General features: G+C 44.2%; 1 protein-coding gene across 6 annotated transcripts in view; it reads right to left on the bottom strand.

Annotated features, from left to right (window-relative positions):
- The window catches only part of LOC149343369 (calcitonin gene-related peptide type 1 receptor-like), a 98,905-nt gene extending 75,259 nt beyond the window's left edge, over positions 1–23,646 (bottom strand). For 5 of the 6 annotated variants that reach the window (XM_089545883.1, XM_089545882.1, XM_089545881.1 and 2 more), the window contains exon 1: positions 23,084–23,646. The gene's annotated coding sequence lies outside the window, so the exon portion shown is untranslated. The remainder of the gene's footprint in view (positions 1–23,083) is intronic. The other variant, XM_089545885.1, reaches the window with a different exon arrangement.
- Between the last annotated feature and the right edge of the window lie 648 nt (positions 23,647–24,294).

Genomic DNA, 24,294 nt, shown 5'->3' on the forward strand with positions numbered 1-24,294 from the left:
AGGCAGGCCTACTGTCCTGACAGACGAGAAAACAAAAGGAAACAAAAATATAGAAAGAAGGAATCGTAAAAGAAAAGCGCTCATGGGCGTCTCACCTGCATGCAGTCAACCTTTTTTTTTTTGCAATAACTGTTTGCCTACAAAACGAAAATACGTATCACATTGAAAATACCACAGACCTAAGAACACTGCTCGTAGTAACAAAAGAAAACATCATTCTCTATTTCTTATAGAAGAGCTTTCATTTGCGTCTGACGATTCTTAAAGCCCAAATACAGGTACGTGTACGTATGCCTGCAGAAAGACATGCAAGATGCTGGACACTTTGTCGAGTTCAGATAGAAGCCCTTTGATTTTACCGCAGCTCTTGTTATGCCTATACTTAGTGAAAGTCACACAAGACAGATATTTTGTCCAGCGGAACAAATGAAACTACCAAGAGGAGGTCATGCCACAGCTCGGAGACTTACAAGGTGTCGCAACCTACACACCGACCGCACTTTTATTGGTTCTTCCTTTTTTTTCGCTGCGTGATGGATTCGGAGACGCCACCAATGCGTCTGCAAATGTGTTACGAAGGGTGCATGCCCTCCCCTATCAGTGAACTGGGCAAAGGGGGCCACGCGTGCAAAGGTCTCCGGCCTCATTGTCACCGTTTACGACGCCAACCCGTCGGGACATCGAAAGCAACAACAGTTGGACGGAAAAGGATCGGTGAGCCCAATCACGGGTCAGCGTTCCCCTTTCTTGAATGGATCGGTGCGGGCTTTCTGCGCTTGGCGCGTCGGGAGTCCGTATAGTAGCCCCGGCTTCGGTGTAGCTAGACTGGACACAGTGCTAATCCGTAAATGTCTGCGGGGCCGACACGTCGTAAACGAAAGGCCGGTTTTATTGCTTCGGAAAAAAATAAGGTCATCGGGTGGTATCCTGGAGTGCGCCACTGTATTCTGCGTAGAGGGTGAATTGCGGAGTGTTCAATACACCGGTGCGAAAGAAATTTGAAGAGCCAACAATACTAAGGCATCCCACGTCTAGAATTGTGTGCTCTCTACGCTGTTCGTAAAAGCGCAGCGTTAACCTCCGCATTATGTATCCTCCAATGTTGGTCTCAGGTGGAAAGCAGAACTGGTTTAAATATAGGAAATCGAAAGAATGGGTTTAAATCTGAAAGAGAAATAAAGAACTATTAAAGAATAATAACCAGTGCCTAAGAAACCTTTATACGAAACCTCGTGGTCGCCTATGCATTTCTAGCAAGTTTGTAGGACGTGCATTCTGCAAATGCCACTCACTCAGCCTCGATGGGCACTCTTTTTTTACTGCTCTCGTTGGCAGGAAGTGAACAAAGAGAGAATTGGTTTCAAGGTGACGCAGAGAGCCTCTCGTGAGACTTCACAGTGACTAATACTACTCCTACCCACTCTGATCCTTTCCAAGGAGTTCATTTTTACAGGGCACGTTAAGGGCGGTATAGTTTGCAACAGTTCGTTTACTTATTCACTTTTGGGCTCATTTAGAAACAGTGAGCAGCCGCCCACAAAGTAATACAATTGCTGTGCCCTAGCACATAGTGACGTCATAGTCAGCGTCGGCCAATAGCGGTTTTCACATAAAAATATAATTTTTTCGTCCCTACCAGCTCGATTTGGCGTTAACACATTTTAAAAAGATCGTCTACGGAGTCAAAAATCAATCAGGTATCTGTCACACAAGAAAAAAGGACCATGCAACTGCAGTACCCTTGAAGCCTATTACTCATCGCACGCTGCGTAATAGCGAAATATTTCTTCTGAGCTTTTTCCCACTACACCTGCTTGCACAATAAGTAAGGAATTGCAGTTTTAATTGCATGATGACCACTTTATGAGCAGCTCAGAAGGACTCTGGATTACTGGTGAAATAAATTTGCAACTTCATGCTTCCTAATTTGCGCGAATATGCGTCAATTACATTTTTTAATGACTGTTAAGCTGAAAACCGCGTTCATATCTCTATGGAGGCATGTTTTTTTTTTAAATACTTTAGTCGAATAACGTATTCCTGACGCTGCTCAGACGTGATTAAATCCACAGCTGACTGCAGACTTTCTTCAGGTCTCCCCGCGTCATTTCTCTACGTTTTACTTCTTCCAGACGCTCGACGAGAAAAGACGCTACGTTAGAACAGCTCGGAGTACTTAGCGCAACCGAGCGAGAAGTGTTAGAGATAAGCCGCTGATGCGGGCGGCACTGAGCCCTTCAATAATCCAGGCGACACGTCAGTTTGCGCCACGCTTGGGAGCGTGTGACGGTGATCATCACCCTCAGACTCCAGAGTGTCTGTGGCAGCAGCGCAGGCGCTGCCGCCTCGTGTTAGCGCTTCACACTTGACAGCGCCACTGAGAAGGGACCGACGGGCCGTAACGAGCGGCCCGGAAGAGCCTCGCAATGTTTCGGTGAAGCGTGTGGCAGATGGGCCAGGGAGAAGATGGAGTGGAAAACTCACTCCTCCCCCCATGTTCTTCCCAAATGGAAAAAAAAATGTAGCTGTATGTCTTTTATCACCTACACTTTCAGTGGGAGAATTTCACACACTTGCAGCCCAAGAAATGTCGCAAGGGATTTGCGCAAACATAGACGCAGCTCTGTGAAATTGGCCATCGTTGTTTCAAAAATTCATGAAACTGCCGTACATGTTGACGTTGTGTAGGGCGATGTTTCTGTGACCGGCGTCCTGTGGTGCTTTCTATTCGCACTCGCCACCGCAACTGCGATGTTCGGAAAGAGTGCTGCATTCAACACCTTATTTATTTTCACTGAGACGACAAAATCAAACCTGGCTTACGCGAACAATTCACAGGGCCAAGAGGGCAAATTTATAACAGCGCGACTACAGCCAATTGTCGTTTTTCTTATGTTTTTTCGCACCCTTTTCAGAAGTAGTAATAAAAAACGTACTATAGAGGTATGCCCCACAACTACTTAATTGTGGAAGAACTTGATCATTTTTTACAAGGTGTTCGGTTCGTAAAATTTGTATCGTAACCTAGTCTTGGGATATAAGTTTATCGCCTGCTAGCGAGCGGAAAAAAATTGCCCAATTTTATTCGGGTACATTATTCGGCCATTTCTCTCACTGAACCATACGGGCACACAAAACTGGTTAACAAAAACAAATCTCCCCTGATAGCTACTGACAAGAAGGTGAAATCTGTGTGTGCTTCAACCAAACCTGTCAACAGACGGAGAAAGGAAACAAAGCTATAACTGAGACATGCAGTTTAAAAGAAGCTGACAGGCACAGATCAGCAAAAGTTTGTTAAGAACACACCTCCCCCCTATCAACGACGTCTATGACAGGTTGGACCACAGCATTACTGTTCGAGAAATAATATTTTGCCTAACTGCATGAAATTTTCCTTCCTTCAAGAACAATCTCTGAGTGTAATGAGTGACCAGTAGCTTCATTCATGGTATTAGAATTTGCCACCGAGAGTCTAATTCTTGCATTGCTTTAGATAGCGTGCATGACATGTTCTAAACCTTTATCGTGGTTTTATCGTGGATCCACTGTTTCCTTTCTAACCGTTCGCAACGCACTGTAATAGACAACCACCATTCTTCAGCTACAAACGTCATTTCGGGTGTTCCTCAGGGCTCTGTGCTCGGCCCTCTTCTTTTTTTGGTATTTATTAACGACCTTCCTTGCAACATATCATCGTCAATTCGCCTATTCGCAGACGACTGCATTCTGTATCGACGCATATCAACAAACAACGATCAAGTCCTGCTCCAAAATGACCTCAACGAAATAACCAACTGGTGCACCCGGTGGCTGATGACATTAAACGTTTCAAAATGCAAGTACGTGACAGTATCACGTAAACGCAATAGCTTAAATTACCAGTATTCTTTAAGGTCAATCCCCCTTACACAAGATGAGTCCTACCGGTACTTAGGAATAACAATCACTAGCAAACTTTCATGGTCCGAGCACATCTTAAACATAGTAGCTGAAAGTTCAAAATCGCTCAACAGACTGAGAAGGTACCTAGCCTTGTCCTCTCCATTCATCCGCAAACTCGCTTATGAAACATTCATTCGCACTAAACTAGAATATGCCTCACCCATTTGGAACCCGCACCAGTCATACCTAACTGAAGCATTAGAATCAGTACAAAGTCGTGCAGCCCGATTTATTACTTCATGTTACGATCGCAGAACCAGTGTTTCTGGCATAAAATCATCGCTTGACATACCGCCACTGTCTTTTCGCCGTAAAATTTCCCAACTCTGCCTTTTCCACAAGTTATACTACAGTTTTCCTCAATTGCACTGCACACTTCTACTCCCTCCCAATAGAACATCTCGTCGTCTTTTTAACAGCCTGAGCCTACAGCGTTTACATGGTTCCACCAATGCCTTTCAAAAATCCTTCCTGCCATCCGCCATTGAACTGTGGAATGAGCTGCCTGAGGCAGTTGTAACTGAGCGCGATGCAAATAAATTCAAAACCCTGCTTTTATCTCATCCTTTTCTTTAGCGCATTTACAGTGTAATGCCCGACAATTTTCAGTACCACCTCTGCACATGTTACATTTTTGAACCCTTGTCTGCTAATCAGTGTTCCCGTTTTCTTCCTGTATATATAGCGTGATGGCCACAGTGTACCTGTGATTGTTCTCTTTTTCGTTTTTCAAAGCTCTTTTAACAATTGTTTTGCCTTCTTCACTGTTATATTTCAAATGTTCCTATTGTTTGTGATTTCGTATTTTTGCTCCCCCCTTATGTAATGCCCCGCCTAGGGGTCCTTAAGGGAAAATAAATGATGATGATGATGATGATGATGATGACCTAACTTTTGAATGCGTCGCTCATTGATACTTTTTCTGCTCTTTTCTCTTTTCATATAGTTTATTAACGACGTTATACCTGCAAGATACTATTGCTATTTGACAACTCCCCTGCGTAATCGTTCCTACTGCATGGTAAAGTGAATAAAATTCTGTGAATGCATATAATAACTATCTTAACTTAGATGCAGTACTCACACTTAACATTACCATATATTTGGTAAATTCGCGTCCTTTCAGCCTACACGTACCAGAATTTTGATATTTAGACTGCCGTTTTTTGGTGAGCTTATTGTGAACGTTAGCTGTCTATAATAAGCGAGTACTTACTCATTGGCATCCACCCCAGCAAAATTCTCCCCCGCCTATACGGCAGTGAGCAGTGGGGCTGCCGGAAAATGTTCAGCATTCAAGTGTGCAACCAACAAGTTTACAGGCTTTTGAAGCCTGCTTTTTTTACCTCTGCTCTCTTTCTCACATCTTTTGTTTTTATTTCTGGCAAACGGAAAGCCGCTTCTAGCTGAGCAACCTGCCTACATCACTGAAGGACACCGCCTCCGCTGCGTTCTATATATAGACAACGGCTGGAGAGAGAGATTTCAGCAACGAAATTGGCCCGCAAGTACACTAAGAGTGCGTCAGGAATACGAAAAACTGCGGGTATTCCTCAGAAATTCATTGGCATTCACCTGGAGGACCTGCGTGTTGCCTGCAGCTTGCGCGATGTGAAAGGAAAAAAGAAGCATTAAACCGAAAAAAAGGAGCACTCAAGGAAAGCTTGAGGAGAATAAAAAATGAGAGGATGTAATCGGTGCTATTTGTCTGACACGTCACGCGCCGCTAATAACACCACTCGGAAACAGGTCAATCCTGCTGGAGTAACAGGACTTTTCTAGGCACACGAGGCCCGGATGAGTGGCAATGGGTGCTCTGTTACAGAGTTGAAATTTCCAAATGCTGTCTTGGCCAGGTAACGAATACTAGAGCAAGTACGATACAAACAAGGAATGGGATGAACACTGCAGAGGACGTCATTGAAGCGCTAGCAGACGATACTCCTGTACTGATTTTTTTCCTTGTCTGCATTGAGAATTTTCAGCGTTCAAAAGAGGAGGCATTGGACGTCTTTAAGACGAGTAAGAATTTCTAGGGGTTGTGTTTTACAGAGGTTAAAGAGGTCTAATTTTGTGGCCTGGGGATCTAAGCCGTGTCATATCAATCCCTAGTGGGAAGAGCACCCAATATGCACTGTCTTCGACGCCGCTTAATGTTTTAGTTGTCCTGCTTTTACGGGTTGAATTTCATGGGGTTAGAAAGCGGCAGCGAGTATCATTGCGGTGCGCAAGATATATATTGTTAAATGTAAAAAACTATAGAAAACTTTCAACATTTAATTTTTAATTATGCCCGCTTAATTTCGGATATATAATCGCCCGTAAAAAAAACAGGCCGTATTGTTACACGAGTACTCTCATCCATAGAAGTTGTGTGTCTGCAAACGAACACATTTGCACGGTCTGATTTTGTGGAACCACTAAGTCGAAGTTAATGGCACATTCCTCCTTAGTTGCTTATTGGGGTGGGGAACTGGGAGCAGTTTGTTTCTTGCTCGCTGGACTTGGAAGCTATGTTTGTATTTTTGAATCAGGTAAAGTTTTCGCACTTTGCTGGCCAACGAAACAAAAGTCGATCGAAGTCCGAAGCTCCTTCGTCACCTACTCCAAAAGAAGTGGCCTAATTTCACATAGATGACACTAATTTTTTTGGAGTGGATTAATTTTCTTTGCTTCTTTGAGTATGACGCTTATGACTTTTGATTTAATTTAATCGAAATTTTGTTGGTCTTGATTATAATGACTATCCCTAAGCCATGTTCAGGTTCGTAGGTGTTATAACTTTCCTGTCCGCCTCTGAGTGGGATTTCGGTTCGTTTGTTTTTTAACGCCGTCTGCATAACCACGAAAGTGCAATACAATATAATGATCGCGTTCTTAAATTTTGTCGCGCGTTTGATGACACCTGCGTAGCGCTAAAAAAATTGTGGTTCATAAAGAGAAAGCTTAAAAACGCGCCTGTAAAGACTAAAATGTTAGCCTACAATGCAATAGTGAGATCGAAGTTAGAATATGCTTCCGAACTCTGGGACTCGCATGCCATGAAAGACACAAAAGAACTTGAGCGAGTACAGAGAAAAGCAGTGAGATTTATATACGGGAAATATGCCAGGAAGGATTCGCCGTCCTCAATAATGCTACAAAATAGAATACAGACACTTGAAATACGCAGAAAAATGAATCGTCTTTTACTACTACATAACACTCTTTCTGGAAAAAATAATATGACGCTACCAGCTTCCGTATGTCGGCCTTCTACGAGGAGAACACGACACAGTCATGAGTATTTCCTTGCACCGATCTTCGCGAAAACAAACGCTTATAAGTACAGTTTTTTCCCTCGAACGGTAAACTATTGGAATTCACTTCCCATTAGTGTATTTCAGTCAAACGATTTCATGCTGCATTGCAAAATCATTTTTGTGTAAATTAGCGATTTTGATGTTCTCATTTGTGCTTATTTTTGTGCATTATGTTCATTTCATGTTGCATTGTATACGCTTTTCTGTGCTTTCTTCTTTGTGATATGCCCCTCCTGCTTGGGCCAAAGTATTGGCCTGCAGTAATACTAAATAAAATAAAAACCCTCAACTTTGACTTGCCTCATAACTGGGGTAGTGCTGGCGTCGGAAGCTTTTTTATTTTATTGTGCTTAAAATTTGCACCCCGAAAAAAAAAGCAGAGAAAATAAACACTCTATCTATATGATGTTGTGTATTCGAAATGAAAAAAAAAAGCAGCTTGACAAAAACTGGGTTTACTACCTACCCTTATAAAAAATGGTCTATAGACAATCTATATACTTCTTATTGGCTTTATTGACTTCCTATAGATATTGATTTTTGTCTGTTCATAGCCGATAGACTGTCTATAGACAAAAGTCTACTAAAAGTGTATGGCCATAAATCTATAGATTGTGTATAGAAGGTCTATGGCCTTTGTATTGCCTATAAACTTTTGTCTATAGACAGTCTATATATTTTATAGACAGAAGTCTATAGACACTCTATAGACTGTCAAAAACTTCTTTTGTAAGGGTGCTTCCTTTTCACCATCTCTTTCAGCGAGTGGCAATATTTCATTGCTTTTAACTATGCGCCGCGCTCAACGCACACTTACAGTTTGTACCTTGTCGATAGAGCCGCTAAGTAACACTCCCAGTACTTTTAACGTCAGCGCCCGGCAGCGTTTAGAAAGTGGGCTGCATTACCTAAAGGAGCCGTTATATCCACGCAGTCATCTTTGCGTCTGCGCAAACATTCTCGTGAACGATGCTAGTGCAGGGAGTGAGAAAGGAGAATCACAGAGAGAGAAAAAAAACTTATAGACGAAAGACAGAGCGGTCAGCCGATACAGAAGCAGCAGTGTAAAGAAACCACGCCAGCCCTCGGGGTTATCGCAAACGACTGAAAAGAATGAAGATGCGAAGCTTCTTGGAAGCCAAAGCACAATTCACTCCTCACCGTAGTCGACATGCCAATGCCGTAGACGGCTCCCGTTTCTTCCTACGGTGTTACCACTGATCTTATACCTTGTTTCTGGCTTCGTTGAACTGCCCCGTGTTTAGGCAGTGCCGCTCTGCTTAAGAATTGCTGCGCTTACGATAGAATAAAAACAGGTGTCTAGCTCTGACGCTGTAACAGGAAAGTGCTGATAAAAGCAGCATATGGTTGGAATTCAGCCGACTCAACTGAAATGCATTTGCGGGCAGGCTTTCACCGTGAAGTCATTAGACGCCAACGCACGCCCAGGTTTTGTGACAAGCTCCCAAAAGCAGTAAACCGTCGCAGTCGCCTCTGAACACCGCCTCATGCCGAGTCTCGGTTCATAAAGAAAAGAAAAGTATGGGCAAGACTGCACTTGCCCGTAAAGTGTGCTCTTTGTTCTTTCAAAGCAGTGGTCCCGTTCGGATCCCCGATCTGTTGTTCCAACTTGTTGCAAGGCTTCTCGAATAACTTAGCAACTTACACAACTGAGAATTATTGAGAACATATGTAAGCAGCGAACGACTGATGAGAGACAAGCAAAAAAATGCTTAGATACCCTCGGTTTTGGTCCTCCGCTTGATGGGGGCAACATATTAAGCAAATAAATATAACAGCATAAATGTTCATGACGGCGTGAAGGTTTCCAAAAAAGGTGTATGCGAAAGGCACATTTCGGCAGGGGCATATCGGTGAAAACTACTAATTGATATAAAGCAAGTGCAATTAACAACTATTTCCTGAAAAATGCTAGTGTTAGAGACCTTACGACAGATACTAAACAGGCCTTGTAACATTGAGCTACCTATATCGGATAACTTCCTTAAATAGCATTCGGTTACAACTTTTACAATACACAAGGTTTCACAAAGCCTTCAACTGAACGTACTAAAAGACAATCTTTACCTCCAGCCTAGAAGAAAGATCAAAATCTATTTTTCTGAGTGTTAGTGAAGCTCTTTTAAAATATGCTCCGTTGCAGTAACTGCGATTAGGTATTCGTAACGACTAAAAATTGTTGCTGAAAATTTGTCTCACTGAGCTCTACAGCTAAGGAAAAGACGGCGAAAACTCCTACAAGGACAGCGCTTGTCAGTAAGCTTTCTTGCCTTTCATAGATTTTTTTTTTTTGCATTTTGCCTCACGCCGACACGCGACCTTATTACTCTTGCACGCGTCGAGCTATTGAGTTAGCCACCCACAGAACGAGAAGGCTTAACAGGGCGCCGTGAACATCACTCCTATTGCCTTCTCGTTGGCCGCCAGCCTCGCCTACCGGCCGTCAGCGTCACCCTACTTGACAGCTTTCTATCGAAATTAACCTGACCGAGGGAGCAGTTTCTTTCTCAGTTCCTGATGGCGAGATTTCCCGCGTGTCGCTGCAGTCTCGTACCAAAATTTTTGGTCAGCTCTTCTAGAACCACCAAAAGTGCGCCATTTTACAAAGCAGAGCTGCCAGATTTATTTGTGACAATTATACCCGCCCGTCAAGTGTGTCTGAAATGAAAAAAGAGCACGATCTCCCACCCTTAGAAAAACGCCGCGAAGTCTCACTTCTATGCTTGATACACAAGTACGTGCACACAGATAGCCCATCACCTCTGCCACTCAGCAATCCACTGCGCACGTCTCAGCGCTTGCATAATCATCTTAATTTTTCTCGCATCTTCGGCCGTACAAAAACGTTCAATTCATCTGCACTCCCTCGTGCCATTTCATTCTGCAATTATCTTCCTGATGCAATTGCATCGTTATCTAACACTGCTTATTCCGTGAACATGTGTTAAGCTTGTACTGCTAGCACAACGCACATGTGTTATTTTGTGCAACGTATATTTGCTACCATGATAGCCTTATTTTTCTGTGTATATGTATGTATGGACCTGTGTGTATTGCGCTGTGTAGGTACAATGTAGATTTCTGTTAGTTCTTGTGAATTCTGTTCTATTTTGAAACTGATATACCCAGTGTTTGCCTCTTGTTACTGAAATCCTTTTTGATATTGTAACCCCCTTTACACAATGACCGTTGGGGCCTGTGAGGTTCAATAAATAAATAAACAAATTTTCTTTCAAGTCATCAATGGGATTTTAGTCCACAGCATCTTTATGTGTTTTTCAGTGCTCCTCCTAGGCAGGGAGCGTACGGTTATGTTAGGTTCTTATGAAGTGACGGTTATGTGAATGGAAAACAATCCGAGTGCTCTGCGGAGTCTGACAGACAAAAATAGACGCGGGACACAAGCAATGAGACAGTGTCTTGTAGGTTTTCACAAAATTGACGCCAGGCTGTCGCGGTGCTTCAACCTCGTATATGGAGAATCGTGGTATGCGTAACCACGTTGCTTGCTTCGCAGCGTGAGTGATCAGCCGGCACATTCTCGCGTTGCCTGATTTTAGCTGCAAAATTAAATCGTAAGAATGTGGTTACCTGTATTTTTGCACAGTAACGAGAAAGAAGGACCGCTCATTGTCACTGCGTAAGCTATCTGGTGCCAACATGCACCACAAGAACACGAACTTTGCACTAAGTAGTGAAATGATTGCAGAACCATGACTGCGCATTTGTGTTCAGCCACTGAGCCTGCAGTTCTAAAAATATGATTTGCCTACGCTGAAACGGCCTGTGTAAACACGAGCTGATAATTGTTGACAAACTTACTTGAGCCTACATGTCTATCGGGCACATTACAAACGCGAAGAGTAATGTGCTTGTCTGTCTGACTAATGGCAGGCATTTTAAAGACATGTGTGTGATGATCTGGTGCTTCGCGGTTTACGAGTACGGGGACTTATATCATGATTTCATTTCATCGACCGAATGATTGATTGATTGATTGATTGATTGATTGATTGATTGATTGATTGATTGATTGATTGATTGATTGATTCAAACACGTCTTGTATTAGAAGCCCCCTTGAGCACATTCCTCTAGGCCTCTGTGTGGGCATGTGGCCTCACCGTTCTCACGGTGGTCAGGGGCGTTGATTCGGCCTCCGCCAAGTGCCCTAAAGCTTGGTGTCGGGCCAAGTTCCACAAATTCCTCAAATTTTGCCCTGAGCAGAGCGACGGCCGTGCTTTCCTGGGTTACAGGAAGGATCCAGTACGTGTCTGGTGGGAGAGCCATAGGAAGTTCTGCGAGCTTGCTTCTGTAAAGCTCGTAATATACTTGGCATTCCCAGAAGATGTCGGTCGTGGATGCCGGACATCAGCAGAGACTGCAGATGGCATTTCAATTCCAGTCCTTCTTTTATTCGTTTGCACTTAGTCGCTGCCACAAGGCCTCCCTGTCACTACAGTCTGTCATTCAGACGGGTGAATGATAAGAACTAAATAGAATCGGACGGAAATATTTGCTTGAGAGCGGCCACACATTCGTTGTGCTCTTTCATTTACTTCTCACATGCAAACTGAGAGCACAAGGCGCCATTAATTACCCCGGGAAAACAGCGCGCTAAAAAGGTTACCTCATTTTCGCTTACAACCTCTAGATATGATTAGAAACCCATCTTCGTATTGGAAACAGGAGGAGGTCATGAAAACTGTTCAACATGAAAGAATATAAATAGGAGCGGCATTAGAAGTAAAAATTCAAGCGACAGTGACTAGCAAGCTTGTTTAGCTTGTTTCCTGCGCAAGCAGCGTGCCAATGGACATGTCTTGCTTACGTGTAGTGCTAAATTTAAAACGTTACCCTTACGGGTTTGTCGTGGTCTCGTTGCATCAGAATTTTAATGTCGATATCAATGATTTTAAATTGTCATGAGGGTGCGCGCCGTCCGTCTATCTCTCCGCTTTCACACTGACCGATTTTAAACGCCGCACGAACGGTTTCTTCCTAGCCTCGCCTTTATTCCTTTACGCCCTCGTGAAGCGAGACAACTTGGCTCACACAACGCAGGCGCCATCTTAAAAGAAGAGCGAGTTCATCGCGAAATTTAAAAAAAAAGTGGTATTCTACTCAGACTGGCCGCAGAAGCTGTCCCCATAACGCCGCTATATCAGATCAATTCAGGCAGAACCTCTGAATTCTCCAGCACTCTGTGATTTGCACTTTGATGGCATCGAATTCTGAGGGCGTGGCATCGGTGGTGTTCTCGTTAAAGCATAAGCATCAGGGCCTGAATTTGCAGCTGATTTAGTGTTGTAAAATACCGGAAAACAACAGCAAACGCTCCGCCAGCGCACTATGCTTATTGTACACTCTTAACAATCAGGCGTCTCTCATAGCCTGAGTCGCTTTGGGACGTTAAACCCCATAAATCAATCTTAACAATCAGAACTTTTAAGGCGTGGTAACGGGTACAAGTCAGCGTATTTTACTGCTGCAGTGGTTTCTGATTTGTTCGTTGTTCACATCGGTTTATTTGTAGACTTACGTCCGCAATCTACGCTGCAGGTGTTAGCGCGTATCTCTGCGTCACCTCATTTTGGTAGCTCGGGTCTCTAGAACAGACGCTTGTGCACCCTCGATGCTCTCTTGGGGCTGCAGCTGCCACCCAACTTCTCGTTAAATGTGGGACCGAACTGCCCTAGTTACCTGTACATAGGAGTAGCCGCCCGTTTTTGAACATTGGTTAGATCAGCTTCTGTTCTCGTCAGTCAGCTTCTTTAATGTATTAAACTGGTCTGTCCTTCCGCTTGCTCTAATTTTCAAAATGTTTCTCCGGAAATGTCATAAACCTCTTGAGAAGTATGTTAACCGCGAAAGAAGAACCATGCGACTGCAACATTGAACGCTGCTACCACACGAAATAATTGGAGAGTACTTCTGAGGCAATGAGCATGAAACGGTTTCGATATCGATGACGAGCCGCTCATTGTGCCCTCGCCCGTCTGCCGCGTGTGGTATGGCCTTTCTATCAGAAATGAGAGGCAAGCAAGTAGTCTCGTTCTCGTCTAGCAGCATTTTGGGTACAATGAGCACAAATACCAAATCAGTACAGAAATCCATGTTCTCCTTTCTTCTGACAATTAAACTGTTTTATGGAACATTCCACAATATAAACAGAGCCACCACTTCTTTAAAAAAAAAATAGAAAAATGGCGATAATGCGTAAGGCGGAGGCAACCAATATAGCAAGTTTCCGATACGAATTTTCTCTTACTCTAGATGACAAACAAGAGGCCAAACGAATTTCCAGTAGCTCTCAAACAGCTCCACAAATGTAGTCTAATAAATCATAGCAGTATTATTGATAAAAAAGCGGCATTCTAAATACATCCTCTATGTTCTCCACTGCCATCTTTTGAACGAAATAAGGAAAATCTTTTCATTGAATGTGCCGCTGTCGATGTTATATATGTTGCACACAACCTGTAAATTAACTCGTAACTGAGTGCTTGTGTCAGGATAAACCCTAACAGTTGGCACAACTCCATTTCATGTTTGCTAGGCGTTTCTTCAAGACCCGATACACTATAATGTTATCAGCGTGAGCTCCCTAGGGCGTTTCTATTACAGCCTGCTATGGTTACATTCACGAAGCTTGGGGCCTGTGATTCTCCTAGGTGACGGATCGCGTAATGCATCGCACCCTCGATGTTGTGTTACGTGTCTCAGATGCCCCACCAGAACAGTGGCTAAGCAGCGATAAGGATTTTGTTCGGAGCTACTGTGGGCACCCAAAACCGCTGAGCGCCTCCGCGCATGATCGGGCCAGCTATCAGATGTCCTTTTCTCGCCGTCAAGCCGCGCCCGAGGCGCCACGAAGTGCGGGCCAGTATCAGAAGTGACGCGTCTGTTCTTTTTCGGCGTTTGCTGCTGGATCGCAGCGGACGCAGAGTCAAGGTCGACGTCCGCCGTTGCTTTCACAGCGGTCGGTGTCATCGGCTGATTCAGTCGCATGCTCCGACTCATAAGCGGCACGTCTCCTCAGCCGGGCGGAACGTGACACTCGCTGTTTCGATGAACGGCGTCCGGTGTTCGTTTCATTTTTGCTTATTTTGTCTGTAGGGACGTGTCCTTATTTCTCGATACCCTGTCAGCACGTAGCTGCGAAGACTTAATGATGCAGTCAGTGACCTCACAGGGGGTTGTGCTCTGGCTTCTGAGTGACCCCGCAATCGTCGTTAATGTGATCCAGCGCGGCACATAGGAGCGTGGCGTGATGAAGAGCAATGGTAGAAAAATATACGCAGTGCGGCGTGATTTGTAGTAGCAGCAGAAAAAAAGTATTATTGATAAAAATCACAACGGTGAATTGAAATCATGTTTAGAACGGAAGCTTTTTTCAGCTGCACACCCTTCGTCAGAACATATCTAGTGAAGCGGCGCAACGGCACAAGGCCAAGGAAAGAAAGGGACAAACACTACGTTGTGATTGTCCCTTTCTTCTCTTGGCCTTGTGCCGTTGCGCTGCTACACAAGATATGTCAGACCAACTCGCCCACCAGTACATGTTCTACTTCGTCAGAAGTTTGTAACTCAGGGGGTATTGCTTCCGAGCCGCACAGTGCGGCTTGTAATGCATTTCCAACGTCTAAAATCGCCGGCAGGTAAGCATATTTCTGGTCATGCCCTCTGCGATAGGTAGGAATACCAGAAACAAACTCCCTGGGCTCTAAGCTTCAGTGAAAGGCAGTATTTATTTTGTAATATTGCGTTCGCACTGATCGCAAATGCGTTTAACGTGATCTGGTTGGAATACTGGTTCAGGACAAACGCCGCCAGAATATCATTCAGGGTTAGCCAGAAGATTTGTAAATGTTCGCACGCTTCCTAGTTAATAACATTGCGACTATAAATGGGGCAAAAAGGTTGCTGCCTGCTTCTTCCAACCTAAAAATAGCATACAACGCTGTACCATCTACAGAAAATTGAACATTCAAGAAAGCGGTCCTTCGGTCCCTGAGTATTCCAGAATTCAGAATATCTGAACTCAGTTTACAAAAATTACAGGCTGAGAATTAAAAGACAAATCATGTGGTGAGCGTTTTTGGTGCTTGTGGTGTAAAGATCCGTTGCTTCCAGCACTATCTGCTGGAATCACCGCCAAACCCCTTGTGATCTCCGATCCATGAGAGTTCCTGCCATTTAAGAATGAGAAAAGTTTCTTCACATAGCTTAACAATGTCGTTTTCTGAACTTCGCTGTAAGGGAAATATATAAAGTCACTCATTTCGCCCTTGTGAAATTTCGTTTTATCTTACGGAGATGATGAGAGTTAGAAATAACCATGGCGCAATTGTGCATTGAAAGCTATAATTTCTCTAGCGCACAGGCAGACATAATTGGAGCGGATAAGTGAAAATACCAGTGGAGGTGTTGCCGCGACTTGCTCAATGTCAAGAAATTGGTTTGCTGTATTTCATACAATTGAGGTTCACCCATGAGCAGAATAATGAATCAACTTTTGCCGTTATATTCCTGTTGTGAGCATTATATGCTTTACGACAGATGTCCTATTTCTAAAGAAAGAAGAAAATGAGCCGAGGTTTGATTTCTCGGGAAACATCACTGAAAATAGAAATCTCTACTTTCGTTAGCATTCTGAAATTCATTACTCATTGTACAGGAGTGAGATAATTTGCCGCCGATTTCAAAGATAAAGGAGAATATTAAGAAACAGCACATTTTTATTATAAGAATATGTTTCAGGTTTCTCGGTAAAATCCTGTACGTAATCTTTGTTGAATAATTTTATAATCTGCGGTGTCGGCTACAAGAAGTACTGGGCTCTTCTTTAATTCCGCTTCCACGCTGAAGAATTCTACTTTACGTTTCACAGCTAAATATTCAGTGTCGAGAGGGGTTCATGCTTCTAAGTGAACGATTGTCCCCGCAGGCAATCGCGAGGACTGGTTTTTGCACTCACGCAGGAGTATTTTCACCTTGCTTTGAAGCTCTTAAGCGCATGCATTTTAAAAATACTCGACAGACGCAGGATCGACAAAAACAGCCATTAAGACTACGCTACCCAAATTTCCTTGCAGGCGAACCGCTCTAGTGATAGGAAACGTGTTTAAGTTAATTAGCAGCACTTCAGGGTCCTGAGTCTTCGCCAACCATAATCAATGGTTTTATTATTTCCTTCATCAACCACACCAAACTCATCAGTATGAAAATTCAACACTCCCTGCACTTTATGAAAGCTATATTTTTTTCATATATATTTTAGGCTGAATTACAAACGAGACAACAAACAAAAACCGCACGCGATGAAAAAGTCTGCAAATTATCCGCCGCCTGCTATTTCAATATGGCTGCTCCGTCAGCCATCTTTCTTCCCGACTCCATCCTTGCACTACTTTCAATCTGCCATCTTTCTTCCCCTACCTATGGATAGTTTGAATCGCCACAGTCACCGATAACTTATTAGCTCCAACAGGTATGCAGACTTCTAGGTCAGTATCAGCAGCATAACATAGACCTTGCGACGAACTATATTTTACACCTTCCAGCAGATCACTCGCAAGCGTCGTCTCCTTTTCAGCGCTTGCTTAACTGATCCTTGGAGGAAGACCAGCCAGGCTCCTCTCAGACGCAAAATAAATTCTCGTCTCCTAACACGTGGATGCTTTGCGGATATTTAAGGGCAGGTTAAAATAAGAGCTCGGTGAAGGCTTAAGAGGATAGAAGGCCACGACTACAGGGCAAAGAAAAAATCTAAAAAGCAGTCGCTCTTGAAAAAAAGCCGGTCTGCCCTGCAATTTCTATTTTCATTTCTAGCGAGGTAACAACCAGATGGAGGGGAGCAGGCCAAGTTCTTACTTCGTCTACAGGAAACGTTTCGCTAAAAAAAAAGACAGAAGCAATAATCCTTGGCTGGCTCGTGGTAAAACTCTTGCTTAATTTTATTCTCTCCCCTTTCAGCAGCCGCCATTTATTGCTTACTTCTGCCTCCAAATGCGAATTGCGAAGCCCATGATGGGTCACAGGAGGACCATTACACTGTCCAGGCTCGGGAGCAACGATCCTCGTCGCAGAAATGCAGGGATGCGAAGTATTCGTACAACTGAAGAAACACAGAGAAAGTTATAAGTAAAGATCTCGAACATAGAACACGGGAAACCCGCCGAGAACGCTAACGACATCGTTTATTGCGTCGTTTATGGTCGCACGAGAGGACAGCCGAAAACATGCGGGCGCGCTCTGGGGAGCCCGGCGATCTGCATAGCTTTCAGGATCTTTCTACGTGGTTCTTTTTGTTTACAGAAAAGTACTGCAGGTGAACGACAACTAAAAGCTGCACTTGGTCCTGGGATTCCGGATTTTCGCTCCATTAGGGCAAGAACTTTGGTTCTTCGCTCAGAGAAAAGACAGCACTAAGGGGTAAAATCACATGCAGGCATTTGGGAATCTACATCATAACCTACTAACCCTACCCCTTCGCGCTTCGTGCAGCATGATCATCTAGTAATCTGCAATAAATGTCATGTGAACGTCTCTGTTTTCTATCTTTAGGCAAGTGGCTAACTTCAGTACTGCCTCCCTCCACTCCATCCTCATGACTTTATAGTAGAATCCTATAACAGCAATCCGAAAATTAAAATCACTCAGAGCTGAACACCTGGTCATGTTGGAACTGAGGGAACTGAGTTGGTTCATCAATGGGCTCGCGAAAGAAACATCCGGCCGCCTTCTATCCCCGGCCGACATCCAACGTTAGTGGAAGGCGCTGCAACATACGAACAGCAAACAGCTGAACACTACCTGTACACCACGGAAAGTCGCACAATTTTACCCAAACTTCAACCGTAACTGAACACGGAACAAGTACACCTCCAGCGCAAAGTTCACACAAACTGTCTCTTCACCCAACTAACGCCCTGCAACTTCGGATGGTATGACAAAACTTGCTGTACCAACTGCCCAGAGATCAAGGCCGACACAGAACACATTCTCTACTCGTGGAACACTGCCATTACCTCTCCTTGTCTTCCTGACCCTCCCCCTTCTTCCTGGAGTGCTTGGCTTCACTTGGACACGGCAGATTATCAGCGGGCTTTGGCGGAGCAAGCGCTCTTTCTTCTTCACTGACCCTCAGTGCTGGCCTCAAAAAAACTTTTTTCCCTTCTTCCTCAAGTGATGATTTAGGTTTCACAAATTCCCAGAAGTTTTTCAACCTTTTCAAGCAGCACCGCAAGAAAACAAGAGATACATATTTGCTGAGCAAAACTGAGTGTTCTCTCAGAAGGTAATGTCTTGGAATCGCTGGTCACCGGTGCCGCAGGAGATGGCAGAAGGGGAGAGTAGTAACACGAAAGAAGAGAGGTCTGGTTAGGAATTTGTGCACTCAAATTTTTTGTTTGTGCGCATTTGGAGAGAAAAGGTGAAAGGAAACAAATGAACATGATCTGGACAACTTCCGGATGATGGAATTATTGGTAATAAAGGCATAGGTTTTGCGGAAAGCAGTGCGTGAACTTTCATCGCTCCGGAATCTGTAAGCATGAGCTTTGTATACAAAAAGAGCACTGTGACAGTGGACTGGATTCCCATCAATAACTTATTCAGTAACTTTTTGGGTAACGAAATGCAGTCCTGGTAGTAGATTGAGACTGTATATTATCCATGCCTTTTCCAATAAATCTTTACTTGTTACGAGCACTTGCCCTTACTTCTTGGTCCCCTGCCGCAGAACTGTATATGCATTCAAAGATGCACAAACCAGCTCAACTGTTCTCCTGAGGCATGAACTGCTGACTGATGGCCCACCTGTGAAAGCATCCGTTACCTTGGCGTTGCATTTGCTCCGCCTGATCGTACGGAAATAGGTGAAGCCATACGCATGAACTAAAGCTACGAGGAGGCATGCAGTGCAAAAGGAGTGTAATTAAGCATACGCAATTTCTTCTTTCTGACACTTGCCACAAGGAACGTGTCGTGTCGGTGGGCGTTACGACGGACGTCATCGAGAGGGCGTTACCAGAACTGGTTTCGCTGCTGATAATACCTCACATGCGAGAGAGTTTACATCGGCCAAACTGGCCGGTGTATTAATGACCGGCTTCGTGAGCATCACTCCTCCCTGGGGTCCGGTGGCGGTGCAAACTTGCCTCGCCATTGCAATGAATGTGGCTGTTATCCTTTGTTTAGCAATGCCACCATTCTTGGTAGAGGCAAGGGAAAACAGGAGCGGGAAATACTGGAGGCATATCATATCGGTTTGTTAGGCTCTGATTGTATAAGCACAACTTCGGTGCGCCTACTTGAAAAAGAATTTGCTTTTTTAGGTCGTCCACGATAGTTTAGATTTCTTGTCTTTGTCTCTTTTGCGCAGTGATTAGTGATGATGCTGTTGCGCATGCTCTGCTGGCCTTGCTCGGACCATGTTTTTTCCAATAAACTTCAGTTGTTAGTCCAGTCGTTGTGGTGTGTACTCTCTTCTTGTCCGTCGTCTTGTGTGACTGGTTTTTTTCTCAGTTTACAATGTACCAACTGGCCCGCATTTCAACCCTTCTGCTGATAATACGCCGAGACAATACAAGAGAACAACTAGATTTTGGTTTAGTATACAAATAAAATATACAATCTAAATCTCAACACCCATACTATGACTCCCCAGTCACCGTTGTAGCCAATGGCCACCACCTGCGAGCGAAATCGGCGCGCTGCATTTATTGTAAAGATGCTATCAGATACGAGCGAACGTTTGACGCATTGATGATGTTGCTGTATGCAAAGCAGGAAAACGACTGAGCATATTCTGTTTCACAGCAACGGTTCCACTCCGCCGTTCGCGAGGCCAGCACCGAGGTCCCGATTCTCAGCGGTTTCAAACGCCGAGGATGCGGCCGAATTAGCAAGTGTAAATGAGTAAGCTGTGGTTGGAAGATTGGTGGAAAAGTGCGATAGAGGTATTCAGCCAGAGTATAACGTGAAAAGAAGATAGTATTTGAAGGAAAATGCGTCCCTAGAATTTATTAGCTTGGCGACAGTTGCCCCACATCAATGTAAAGGGCTCGCTTTGTATGTATGTATGTGTTTATATATATATATATATATATATATATATATATATATATATATATATATATATATATATGCACACATATGGGTTGGTACCCGGCCGAAACGTCAGTGTTTCTTCACCACGTCTGTTGTGTTTTTCGTGGTGTTCGCGCGCGTGTGTGTGTGTGTGTGTGTAGCACACTTCAGCAAGTGCTCTTTATCACTCGCTGGCACCAGGCAGCTTCCAACAAAGGTGCGATAAAAAAGTAAATTTCATGCGCTACTGTGTTAGTGGTATAGAGGTAGAAATCGAACTCCAGGTAAATGGGACCTTGTAAGGTGACGCGCACATCGCACTGTCAAAACGTGTTTTACGCCTTGCTGCTCTACCCATCATGATGGGCACCACCGGCAAGCGCTATCGATATCCGCGACTCCAGGCACTTGCATCGTTGTCGGGAAGCGCTGTAGGCGTGAAGATAGATTGCGCCCTTGGGATTTGTTCGCTCTGTTTCTTGGGGTATTTGCAGATAGAGGCGAATGAACGTCGACAAATTTGCAAACAGAAAAACAAATCATCCAAGATGAAATGCGCTAGTGGAGGGTGTTAGTTCAAAATATGAACGATGGCTGGCAGCATCCGTGAGGGAAGCACACTTCAGGGTGTTAAGAAAGCAGAATTTCATCCTTTCAAGGAAACTTAGCACACACTTCCTTTCGGGCTATGCCTTCCTTTGTCAGTTTTCCAGCGTTCATTTATGTATTTTGGATCGCTTTATGCTCTTGCTTTTTTGTTTTCCACTCTTCCGGCTTCTTCCTGTGTGGTGTAATTTGCGATGCAAGTGTACCGAAGGATGAATCGCCCTTTTAAGCCTTCAATGGGACATTTTTTTTTGTATCTTTGTGATGACTCCGTTTTTTACTTTATTTTTAGAGCGATGATATTGCACTGTTAAGCGCAGTTTTTCTTTAAGAGGTGTTTTATAGCACTTGGCTTCCAATTTGGCGCATCAATTAGCTTAGTGTAATAGAAAAAACAGTGTACAAGAGTCACTTCTGGTTGCCGTCATCGCGAAACTGCGCAACGAGAACTAAGAATTGTAAAAACAATGAAGCAAAAATTTGTATCCATTTTTACGAAGCCTGCAGACAGCCTGGGGCGCTGAATTGTCTGCTCAATTCCCCATTCAAAGACATTTTGGCTTTATTTATTTGATACATACTTTTTCTTCATGTTTTTTCATCACTTTCGCGAAGTTAGACATTGATATGCTGTATTAAATCTGCGCAGATCCGTTTTCTAAAATATCGTTGCATGACCACTATTCCGGTGACCAACAATACTGCGCCTCCTAGGATCTAAGCACATCTGTGCGTTGACGCCCGCTTGCTGAACTCACGACCGAACTGCACAGAATTTTTTTTCAACGCGATATATTGCCTTAGTGATTTATTTCCCGAGTTCACCTTCGGTTTAATGGCTCTGTTGATCTTCGCGAATTATTTACTCACCCAGGACTTCTAATCATTCCGCAATAGACAGCGCCAAGTAGCAGGTAGGAAATGGACGCCTAGGTCGCGTAAGTATAGGATAATGATTGTCATATTTACCGCCAAAAAGTAACACACAGGGGGGGGGGGGGGGGGGGGGGGGCGCGACTAACAAATTATTCGCTGCTGGAATAGCTGGTTTAGTGAGGTATCGGTATTGTTTATGACAAAGCATCGGTATGACCCTGCCTCGCCTGACGCGGGAACGTTATTTGCAGTTTTCATGCTACCCCCCGTTGCAGGCATCGAAGAAAGCCGCAAAAAAAAGAAAATCAAATACATTACGGTGCGATTTTCTCCCTTTGAATTGTACACAATCTAAAAAACAAAATTACTGCTACGCGTTAAGGTACCTCCTTCACATACAAGCCCACGCTGGACCCCACTTCAATGCTCAGCCGCAAGATTCGCAAGGTCGAACTGTTGTAAACCTGATGAAGTTGATATAAGGATACTGCAGTTGTGGGCAGAGGACATTACGGAGGCTTTCAAATAATATCCGCATTCTGTTCGTGTCGGAGACTTGCTATTGGTGATTAGACACACTTTTACGCATCGGCGCCTTTTTTTGTGACTACCTGTTGAACAACGTCTTTGTTGCGAGGTGCTTGAGTGCAAAGTTGTTTTTTTTTCTTTTTAAGTGGATAATAATTAGCAAGAAGCACATATAACATCCCACAGAAGGCTTCCAAAAGAAGCAAGGAACTTGCACATTCGTGTTGAAACAGCAGGTTGACATGGCTTTTAGGAAAACAACACTTACGTGCCAAGAATACTAGTTCTTAAGGAACAGTAGAGCAGCCTACAAAATACACTTTAGTTGCTTTCTAATTCGTTCTCCCACTGTTAAGTGCATTTCTTGGTCGTCTGCTTTGCTTTCAGCTGCACCTATCCAAGTGCATAAATCAGGCCCAAATCCTCTGGAGTTCTGATAACCAACGACATCCAGCTCTCTTCTGTTTTTGTATTGAATGTTCGTAACAGCGTGCACCGGAGCCTTTGCCTGTTACCTTAAAAACCTCCCCACTTAGGTAGAAATTAACATAAGGAACAAATATTTGAAACTATTCTTAGGTTGTAATTTCTCTATTTTCTTTTACTCAGAGGCACACTACTGCTGCAGGTTGAAGTTTCCGCAAATAAGAATGCTGACATAAACGTTGTGCCAAGATGGGAGAGCAGAAGAAGAGAAGTTCACCAAACTCACCAGACAAAGACGTCAATCCGGTGTTCTCCTCCTCCAGTCGGCCACGCTAGACTTATCCAGTCGACACAAGCCCTCGAATCCGCTTGTCAAGCAAGGGGTCACATCCACTTGCACATTGTTCAGCTGTCGTGCGGTCGGGTCAAGAACAAATTTGCTTCAAGCCAAGTTGCATGGAGCCTTTTCTTTCGTCACAACAAAAAAAATGTCTCACTATCCAGTGAAGGATTATCAGCAGAGTCACACGCAGTTCCTCTTCATTTCGCGGTTGCCCACGCAGGTCCCACTATTACAGGTGCCGAAAAAACAAAACAAAAGGAACTATAATAATGTGACACTAAATGACCGGATTTCCCAGATAACCTAAGACGGCGCAGTGCCGGAATCACTTTGGAAACGGCCTCTCGCGCTGACAACCAGGCTTCCTTTGGGAGTCTTCTGCGAGGAAGAACAGGAGGCTTCTTCGCGCGTTTATTCAGCGGAAGCCGGACGGAGCCGTCGGCAACGCACGGGGTACACTCAGGGCGCAAGCACAGCCAGCCAACTCCGTTCTGCGCCGGTCGCGCGGCCGCTACCGACTAACTGCTCCGCGCTGACGGAGAGCGGCGGAAAGTGCTGCCTCTCTCCTCAACTCTCCTTCCTCTTTCTCCTCTCGTTTCGCTCTCCGGTGCGCGCCAGTCGCTGAGAGGCGGCCACTGGCGGCAGCAGCGTGGCGTATGCGCTTTGGAGACGACTGGTAGCAACAACAGTTGCGCTGGTAAAGCGCGCATTTGTCGGACTCGTCGTTGAGTGGACATCGATAGAGCGGTTCTAGGACGAAGCTGCTGGAAGCTTTCAGTTATTTCGCTAAAATGTCTCTTAAAGGTTCAGGGAAACGACAAGAGAAGCGACTCAAGAGCTTGTCAAGATCGTTGGAGTTTTTTTTCTCTCGATGTTCCCTCTCATTGTTGAATAAATAAATCAACTTCAACTTCAACAAGAAGACGATACGATAGCGGTTTGGTGACCACTGTAAAATTCTTTGCTAATACGTTTCACTAGGATAAATTCATGCCTTTTTCTAGTTACCAAAGAGGGCTACGCACTTGGTTCACCGGCATGCCGATTTTCGCGTCCCATCTATAAAATAGTCGCCGCTAAAGGCACCGATACCCGCACTGAAAGCGACGGTGACATTTTCATAGAACGAGGTCGTCTTCTCCTCGGAAGAGATT

This window comes from Amblyomma mixtum, chromosome 5, assembly GCF_055824585.1.
Source record: "Amblyomma mixtum isolate Tamu chromosome 5, ASM5582458v1, whole genome shotgun sequence".
Lineage (NCBI taxonomy): Eukaryota > Metazoa > Arthropoda > Arachnida > Ixodida > Ixodidae > Amblyomma > Amblyomma mixtum.